The 10,000-nt window shown below is 41.2% G+C and overlaps 1 protein-coding gene across 1 annotated transcript in view; it reads right to left on the reverse strand.

Annotated features, from left to right (window-relative positions):
* Positions 1–10,000, reverse strand: part of LOC308369242 (protein kinase C-binding protein NELL1-like) — a gene marked incomplete at both ends in the record, with an annotated part of 169,134 nt that overhangs the window by 29,888 nt on the left and 129,246 nt on the right. The gene's annotated exons all lie outside the window — the stretch shown is intronic.

The raw sequence follows: 10,000 nt of genomic DNA on the forward strand, positions 1-10,000 counted from the left end.
AAGCAGGGAATGTAAGTCGATTCTTATTCGTTTTCAACCCAAACTAAAGGGCAGACCAAAGCTCAGTAGATGCATTCTGAATGAGCTGTGGGATGATCACAACAAAGAAATGTAGCGGCAGCCCACTCTGCCACTGATAAATCTGTGAGCACGATTAAGCCTACATATCAGGGCACTTCGAAGGCTTCATTCTACAAATGCCCACTGTTACGAAATATGTTTCAGCCTAAATGTACACAAAGTGACATCAGGTTAAATACAAAAATAAACCGTTATTTACTTTGATGGTTATGATTACCATTTGAGGTGTCCAGAATACTGATATAGAATGGTGATTGATTTTTTTTTTTTTACCAGATCTACGCACTTACTAGGTATAAACAGATATATCCGATACCAGCCAGCCAATGAGAAAAGATCATATTTCATCACTGGGGCATAAGATATAGTTATTGTACAGCTACTGATTATAAGTTTTATAATTATTAATCTCTCTAGATTTCTGATTACAGTATATTGATAGATTTCCACAGTATTTTAGAAGTGAAGGATCCCTGAAATACAATGTCAGATCACTTATCTTTTTGTGCAGTGGTAGCATTGTCAGTTTGCATATGCATAAAGTTTGTCAAGAATTATTTCTTATCCATCACACAAATCCATCATGATTGTTTGTTGATTGCTAACATCAACATAATTTAGTTGGTATTTCCAATTAAAAGTGTGTAAAAGTTAAATGTCAAAAAGACAAGGCAAGGTTAAAGACTGCGGAGTTGCCAGGTAGCATCTGAACATTTATTGTCTGCCCTGTTATAAATGTCAGATCACTTAAGTCTTTGTTCATTGGGTAGAAATTTCACAAGGCAAGTTGGAGACTGACAAGGACCACATATTACCTTGATGAAAGCTGGTGTCAAAAAAAACATTATCCTTCAACTGCAATCACTTGATCAACAACATGTTTCTAAAATAAACACACATTTTGAAACAGGGCGCATTCCTAGTAAATCCACACCAAATTGGAAGTCTTTAAAATTATGTGCTATTGTGCATTGGAAAGATGTTTAATTTTATTTTATTGCCAGGGTTGGGATGATTACTTTTGAAATGTTATTGGTTACAGATTACTTGCTACCCTGTTAAAATGTCATTAGTAATCTACCTATTTAAGTAGTGTAATTAATTACATGTGATTACTTTCGGTTACGTAGAGAGGTGCAAAACTAAACAAAAGAACCATTCAAAAACATCCCAGACAATTTAAGCGCATACTGCCTAGATGCAAAGGAACAGAGTGCATGTTATATTACACATAACTGTAACAGATTACAATTACATTTATTTTGTAATTTAATTACATAAATCTGTTACATGTAACTAGTTTCTCCTTAACCCTGTTTATTGCAGTTCATACATAAGAAGACTGAAAGGTCTATCCAGAGAAATGACTGCAGGGTTTTTACTGAAGACTACACACACACACACACACACACACACACACACACACACACACACACACAGGGTTTTTACTGAAGACTAATCCCCTGAAGATTATCATCATTGTTATTCAAGTTCTGCCAGTCAGCATAGGCATGTAAACAAAGGTGATACACAACTGTAAGGTTTAAAGGGAACTGTGAGAAAAAGAGGCTAAATGGAAAGAAAGACTTTAAGGCAGTCGCATGCACACACACACACACACACACACACACACACACACGCACACACACACACACACACACACACACACACACAGACACACACACACACACACACACACATACATAACGGCATAATGAGACCAACAACCAGAGCAATGAATGATGATGTTTTAAATGGAATGTGCTCCACTCACATCATTTATTAGAGTACAGTGAAACAAATGAACAAATAAACAAATGTACACCACTATGCCAAGAGCCATTTATTTGACTGGGCCCTCTCTTTAGAAAACTTCTATCAAGTCCTAATGAAGACCCTGATTGCCTCTCCCGCTAATTAACTGCACAGTCTAAAATTAATTACAATTATATTGACTCAATCTATCTGCTTGTATAATTATCATACTATAGCCATTAGCACAACGCTGGGCTAGGCTACTCTATAGCCATTAGCACAGCGCTGGGCTAGGCTACTCTATAGCCATTAGCACAGCGCTGGGCTAGGCTACTCTATAGCCATTAGCACAACGCTGGGCTAGGCTACTGGCATGAGTCTGATGGAGAGGAGAGGAGAGACAGTGAGGAAGAGGACTAGAGCCTGCCTGAGCCGCCCAATGGGAGGGCTTAACCTGCCCCATATGCTCTCTCTGGGCCAATGGGAGGGCTTAACCTGCCCCATATGCTCTCTCTGGGCCAATGGGAGGCCTTAACCTGCCCCATATGCTCTCTCTGGGCCAATGGGAGGGCTTAACCTGCCCCATATGCTCTCTCTGGGCCAATGGGAGGGCTTAACCTGCCCCATATGCTCTCTCTAGGCCAATGGGAGGCCTTAACCTGCCCCATATGCTCTCTCTGGGCCAGAGGTCAGCATGTAAGTGCACAGCGCTGTCCCCAGATGATGCACAGACTCTCCCCTCCTGATCTGTCACCTCACATCAGCCCTGTGAGAGATGATGGAGGGGAAGAGGATCACGTCACATCAGCCCTGTGAGAGATGATGGAGGGGAAGAGGATCACGTCACATCAGCCCTGTGAGGTGTGATGGAGGGGAAGAGGATCACGTCACATCAGCCCTGTGAGAGATGATGGAGGGGAAGAGAGCAGCAAAAGCGGAGGCAAAGGCAAGAGATGGGAGAAGGAAAGGAGAGGGTGGGGGATCACAGGAGGAGGAAAGGAGAGGGTGGGGGATCACAGGAGGAGGAAAGGAGAGGGTGGGGGATCACAGGAGGAGGAAAGGAGAGGGTGGGGGATCACAGGAGGAGGAAAGGAGAGGATGGGGGATCACAGGAGGAGGAAAGGAGAGGGTGGGGGAAAGAAGGGAAGAGGAAAGGAGAGGGTGGGGGATCACAGGAGGAGGAAAGGAGAGGGTGGGGGATCACAGGAGGAGGAAAGGAGAGGGTGGGGGATCACAGGAGGAGGAAAGGAGAGGATGGGGGATCACAGGAGGAGGAAAGGAGAGGGTGGGGGAAAGAAGGGAAGAGGAAAGGAGAGGGTGGGGGAAAGAAGGGAAGAGGAAAGGAGAGGGTGGGGGATCACAGGAGGAGGAAAGGAGAGGGTGGGGGAAAGAAGGGAAGAGGAAAGGAGAGGATGGGGGATCACAGGAGGAGGAAAGGAGAGGGTGGGGGATCGCAGGAGGAGGAAAGGAGAGGGTGGGGGAAAGAAGGGAAGAGGAAAGGAGAGGATGGGGGATCACAGGAGGAGGAAAGGAGAGGGTGGGGGATCGCAGGAGGAGGAAAGGAGAGGGTGGGGGAAAGAAGGGAAGAGGAAAGGAGAGGGTGGGGGATCACAGGAGGAGGAAAGGAGAGGGTGGGGGAAAGAAGGGAGGAGGAAAGGAGAGGGTGGGGGATCGCCAGTGGGGCACTTTGGGGACCTGTACTCGCACTGATAGATCCTCCAATGAGACGGAGGAGCTCAGAGGAAGCCCAGGTGACCTTTGTGTGATAGAAGAGCTGTGTGTGTGTGTGTGTGTGTGTGTGTGTGTGTGTGTGTGTGTGTAATGCTTCTCTGAACCTCACCACTGAGTGACATGACGCCAGCAGAAGATCCCAAATTAATCTTTAAGAATCACACGAGTACAACTAATAACAATCTTCATGAGCTGTTGAACATCCATGGGCCTATTCCCCACATCAGGAACCATGACGACCCAGAGGCAGTCCAAATAAAAATGAATTCATTCCGAGGATGAAAGAAGGCAGCGTCAAGGAGATGGAGGATGAATAAAGGCAGCGTCGAAGAGACGCAATTCTGGAATTAATCCGAATTATTCATGCCTGATACGGCCATTTATTTCACAACATGATGGAGCAACATAGAACCCTAGTGTGTGAGTGTGTGTGTGTGTGTGTGTGTGTGTGTGTGTGTGTGTGTGTGTGTGTGTGTGTGTGTGTGTGTGTGTGTGTGTGTGTGTGTGTGTGTGTGTGTGTGAGTGTGTGAGTGTATGTGTGTGTGTGTGAACCATCCTCTCATAGGGAGATCAAACTTCTAATTGAGGAAACAGATCTAATTAGGACACAAAGCAGAGGATCTCAATGGGCTTGCTGTAAAAACATAAATAAATAATGTAATGCCAATGATGCTAATGTAGATGATATAATGGTAATGACCGAATTAGCATAAATACAGTCATCAAACCTAATGGATTTTAATCAGGTTGTCACGCAGATAATGGCCATCAAGCTCTTTCTGTTAACTCCAGTGTCTAAATTCCTCGGGTGGTAACTGACTCTTCTTAAACACTGCTTACTTAAACACTGCCAGAGGATTTAAAGCTGCTGTGGGCCCATATGTAAGCTGTCTACCTGTACACTGTGATAACTATTAATGCTGCATCTCAAACTAAGTTGAGGAAAAGAACACGTCTATGAGTCACATGGGGTTTGTAATCAGGAGCATAACATATCCGTAAGGTAAAGCTGTATTAACAAGAAGTCAAACATTTCTGACAATAATGTTGCCTGTGAACCAGAGGAAAGCTTGAACTGCTACAGATGCTGAAGCTTGCAGAGGTTAGCAAGAAATGCCAACATTAGCCTACGTTTAGCATCTTAACAACTTCTCAGATGACTGTGGCCACACACAGCGGTGGCATATGGAAGATGGACGGGTGACTGCCAGATCAACTCTGCTTCAACGACAAAAAACATTCTGACGTTCAACCCTGCAAATCCTGATAACCAAGCAATTTCACAACTTTTGTAACACTATGCTCTGTGTTACACTGCACTGTTTACAGCCTTTAATTGCAGAGCGAGGCACTGTGTGATTTTGACAAGATTGTCTTATCATGAAGGTGACACAAACTGTTTGCAGCAGTAAGCTGAAGGTTAGACATTCAATCACTTCACATTATCACTCCCAGCCGAGAGTGTGAAAGTTGTGGAAGACTGTCTCATCTCCTGCACTCAACAGTACACCATCACCATATGCTGGATGCATACTGCACGCTACAATCTGAACCAGTATAGAAAATACCAATAATAGCTTGTCCTTGTCTAACACATCATATATCATTTAATTTCACGGTTATCACTCCAGAAACATGCAGGGCCATTGAACACTGATATAGTATATTGTTCCATTATAATATAGTAACGTTTAAGCAGGTCGCTGCAAACACTACAACGCTGCAATTAATCTGTAACATGAGGAAATAACATAACAAGAATAATTATCTCTACCCATCACAAAGTACTTGGATATTGTCGCCATGGCAGGGACACTTCCAACCACAGCCATTCTAGTGTGAATTTTATGATGCAAATTAAACCACAGGTGATTAAATTCATCATCTATACACAAAAATATAAATGTGACAAAAATCAGTGGAGGAGTAGATAGATCATCTTCTTGAAATGAAACTATTTGGTTGAAAGGTTGCTAGTTCGATCCCAACGACTCATCACCAAGTGTCGAAGTGTTCTTAAGCAAGACACTGAAACCCCAAAGAGTGCAGGATGGCACCTTAGATAGTAGCCTCCACCATCAGTGTGTGTGTGGAAAGGTAGATGTCTTAGATAGAAGCTTCCACCATCAGTGTGTGTGTGAGAAGGTAGATGTCTTAGATAGTAGCTTCCACCATCAGTGTGTGTGTGGAAAGGTAGATGTCTTAGATAGTAGCCGTCACCATCAGTGTGTGTGTGAAAAGGTAGATGTCTTAGGCAATAACCTGTAAAGTGCTTTGAGTGCTCTATGAGTAGAACAGCACTATATCAATGCAGTCCATCTACCATCCATTACTATTTTCAAACTGCAGAAAGGTTAATTTCCTTTCCGACATTTACAGAACTCCTTTAAGGTGTTGTACAGTGATGACTTTGGAATGGAAAACAAATAGGGACCTACATACAGAAAACATGAGCTTAGCTGCTGTCAACTTCTCAACCTCTGGAAACTTCTGCTTACTTGACCTTGGAGTGTGTATCTGTTCGAGAGTCCTACTCACACATTACTCACCCCACTCTCAGGTCAATCTGCCATGACTGCAGAATGCCATTAGCCAGTGCCTGACCAAGACAGTGTAATGGCACACTGCATGGGGAGGGACCCTTAATGAAAACAATAAACTGCTCCACCTTCGCACAGATAACTGCTAATCCACCTAGGCAGAAATTAATGCAGTACCTTTTGAATAGAGACAAAGGCCTGTGTGTGTGTGTGTGTGTGTGTGTGTGTGTGTGTGTGTGAGGCCTGTGCCACCACAGCTATCAGAGTTATCTACCAACTCCTCTGAGGAGTGCAGCTGATGGAACACATTAGTTGAAATGCGACACATCATTTAGCACTGAATGCGTCTGCATGTCATACCGCATGAAAGGGGCCACCTCACTGCAGTCATAAAGGTGTCATGTTGAGATGCCCTTGGCAGTCGTGTGTGAGGGGCTTTCATCACGGAGGGCAGTGTACCATGGGCGCCACTCTATGAATTATTCCCACACACCCAGAGCATCTGGAATCTGTGTGCTGACAGCACTATTGTCTGGGACAGATTGGATTTGGGAGATAAGATTAGGTTTACTGTTGGGCAGCATTTGTAGAGAATACTAATTAGCTTGCATCCCTGAGTCTCAAGATGCCACACACTTTGTGCATTTCAGATTCCACTGTAAGAATTCATCTCTGGTCTTTGTTTTTCAATGTTGTTTGTTTGTTGCTCTACAATGGTCTGAATTACACATGCATCTAATTAGTACTGAATTACACATGCATCTAATAAGTACTGAATTACACATGCATCTAATTAGTACTGAATTACACATGCATCTAATAAGTACTGAATTACACATGCATCTAATTAGTACTGAATTACACATGCATCTAATTAGTACTGAATTACACATGCATCTAATAAGTACTGAATTACACATGCATCTAATAAGTACTGAATTACACATGCATCTAATAAGTACTGAATTACACATGCATCTAATCGGTACTGAATTACACATGCATCTAATCAGTACTGAATTACAAATGCATCTAATCAGTACTGAATTACACATGCATCTAAGTAGTACTGAATTACACATGCATCTAATAAGTACTGAATTACACATGCATCTAATAAGTACTGAATTACACATGCATCTAATTAGAACTGAATTACACATGCATCTAATAAGTACTGAATTACACATGCATCTAAGTAGTACTGAATTACACATGCATCTAATAAGTACTGAATTACACATGCATCTAATTAGTACTGAATTACACATGCATCTAATCGGTACTGAATTACACATGCATCTAATAAGTACTGAATTACACATGCATCTAATTAGTACTGAATTACACATGCATCTAATCGGTACTGAATTACACATGCATCTAATCGGTACTGAATTACACATGCATCTAATAAGTACTGAATTACACATGCATCTAAGTGGTACTGAATTACACATGCATCTAATAAGTACTGAATTACACATGCATCTACGTAGTATTGAATTACACATGCATCTAATAAGTACTGAATTACACATGCATCTAATTAGTACTGAATTACACATGCATCTAATAAGTACTGAATTACACATGCATCTTATAAGTACTGAATTACACATGCATCTAATAAGTACTGAATTACACATGCATCTAATAAGTACTGAATTACACATGCATCTACGTAGTACTGAATTACACATGCATCTAATGAGTACTGAATTACACATGCATCTAATTAGTACTGAATTACACATGCATCTAATAAGTACTGAATTACACATGCATCTTATAAGTACTGAATTACACATGCATCTAATTAGTACTGAATTACACATGCATCTAATAAGTACTGAATTACACATGCATCTAATCGGTACTGAATTACACATGCATCTAATTAGTACTGAATTAGTATCTATTAATACCATTAAAAACATGCCAGTGGTAACAGAACCAGATGTTGGTAAAATTACAACAGGTATTATTTTAAAGGTGCTTTATGTAAGAATTTTAGTTTAAAATGTTTCAAAATGAACTTAAAAGAGCAACCGAATGTGACGAGATAACTGTTTTGACATAATACACGCCTATGCACGGTGTTTGGTAATTCCTGGAGTAATTTAATGCTCCATTTTCACCTCGCTAGCCAACAGCCAGTCAGATTTAGCACTTTTAAGTGTTCATTAAGTACTATAAGTAAATTGATTAGGTAGTTGGTAAACAAATTGATTGAATAATATGTAATAGTTAACATGAACAACTGCATTAACAACACATATCAATCACATCACTAAAGTTCATAACCACATTTAGTCAAGCAACTGGAACCTTAGAGCATTATAGTAAGCCTTCCTCTGGGATATTATCTATCTTTAGAGCACTATAGTAAGCCTTCCTCTGGGATATTATCTATCTTTAGAGCACTATAGTAAGCCTTCCTCTGGGATATTATCTATCTTTAGAGCACTATAGTAAGCCTACTTCTGGGATATTATCTATCTTTAGAGCACTATAGTAAGCCTTCTTCTGGGATATTATCTAGGGTTAGAGCATTATAGTAAGCCTACTTCTGGGATATTATCTATCTTTAGAGCACTATAGTAAGCCTACTTCTGGGATATTATCTAGGTATAGTTCTGCTCTTCATCCCATAGTATTCAGTTGGTAGTCTAATATATATACGTAAGCGTTACCAAGGGACAACTGCAAACATCCTGTCCTGCAACTCAATGATTCACAGCCAAGAACTCAAACCACCACTGGATTAACCACAAATAAATGGCAACATACATATTTTGTTATGTTTTCAGGATTTAAAAATGTTGCTGTCCTGCCAGGATCTTGCCGATAATGACAATATCAAGTTAGCTCTGCACACCCCATATAAAATACCTTATAACATTTATACCTTATAACATTTTATTCTGCAGTCTGTTGTTGTGTAAGCCCATGCATTCTGACATACACAAAACAAATAAGCCTGTCTGACTCCAGTCCATCTTCTCATTCCATAGGTTTACTCCATATCTACAGCTCTCCTATCATTTCCATTAGAGTCGCCACTGTTCTGTAATGAAAGAATGGTTGGAAAGCACTATGTTTGTCTGACATGCTGTGTTGTTCTCCCGCTAAGCCCTTTAATACCTCCATTTTATTCTCTCCACTAATAGCCCAGTACTCTCCATCAGTGTCTCAGTCTGAATGAGTCGTCTCTGCTGGTCTAATCTGGCCTAATGCAGCATGATGTAAGCTGATGGACTGATGCACGGCTCCAGAGCTCAGGGCAGGATGAATTAGTCAGAGTGAGTCGGTGTGGTGCCATGGAACTTAACAGGAAGCGACTGGCAGAATTCAGGCAGGAAGCAGCTTTTTTGTACTTTTAAACGTTTGACCAAAGTTCTTAAACTGTCACAAGCTGGACACGTGGGTCTGAGAAGACTATAAGACTACTGAAGAACATAAGACAAAAATATGTTTGTATGAGGGCCAAGTAGGAAAGACAAGACTCAAAACTATAAAATAACTGATTACTAGTTTTTACAACCACATGGACAATAATTAGCCCTGCTAATTTGCTACGACAATGTGGCTGGTGTGAATGGAGTAGTTGACGAAGGTGTGGAGGAAGACGATGGTGTTCTGCTCACTAAATACGCCTCTGACTGTAGACTTCATCCTTCAACATTCCCCTGCATTAATAATTACAGTCTACTTTCTAGGCAAGCATTGAACAAGGCTGATACATACGAGTTCTACTTTGTATATGGCCAGTATCAAATATGGCATGTTATAATATATTCACTTCATTATTCTAAGTGTGCACATAAATGAAGTGCTTAAGTGAGCACCTCTTCAACATCCTTACACTTTACAAGCAGAGCAACTGCTGC

Source organism: Sprattus sprattus (genome assembly GCF_963457725.1).
Source record: "Sprattus sprattus genome assembly, chromosome: 8".
NCBI classification, from domain to species: domain Eukaryota; kingdom Metazoa; phylum Chordata; class Actinopteri; order Clupeiformes; family Clupeidae; genus Sprattus; species Sprattus sprattus.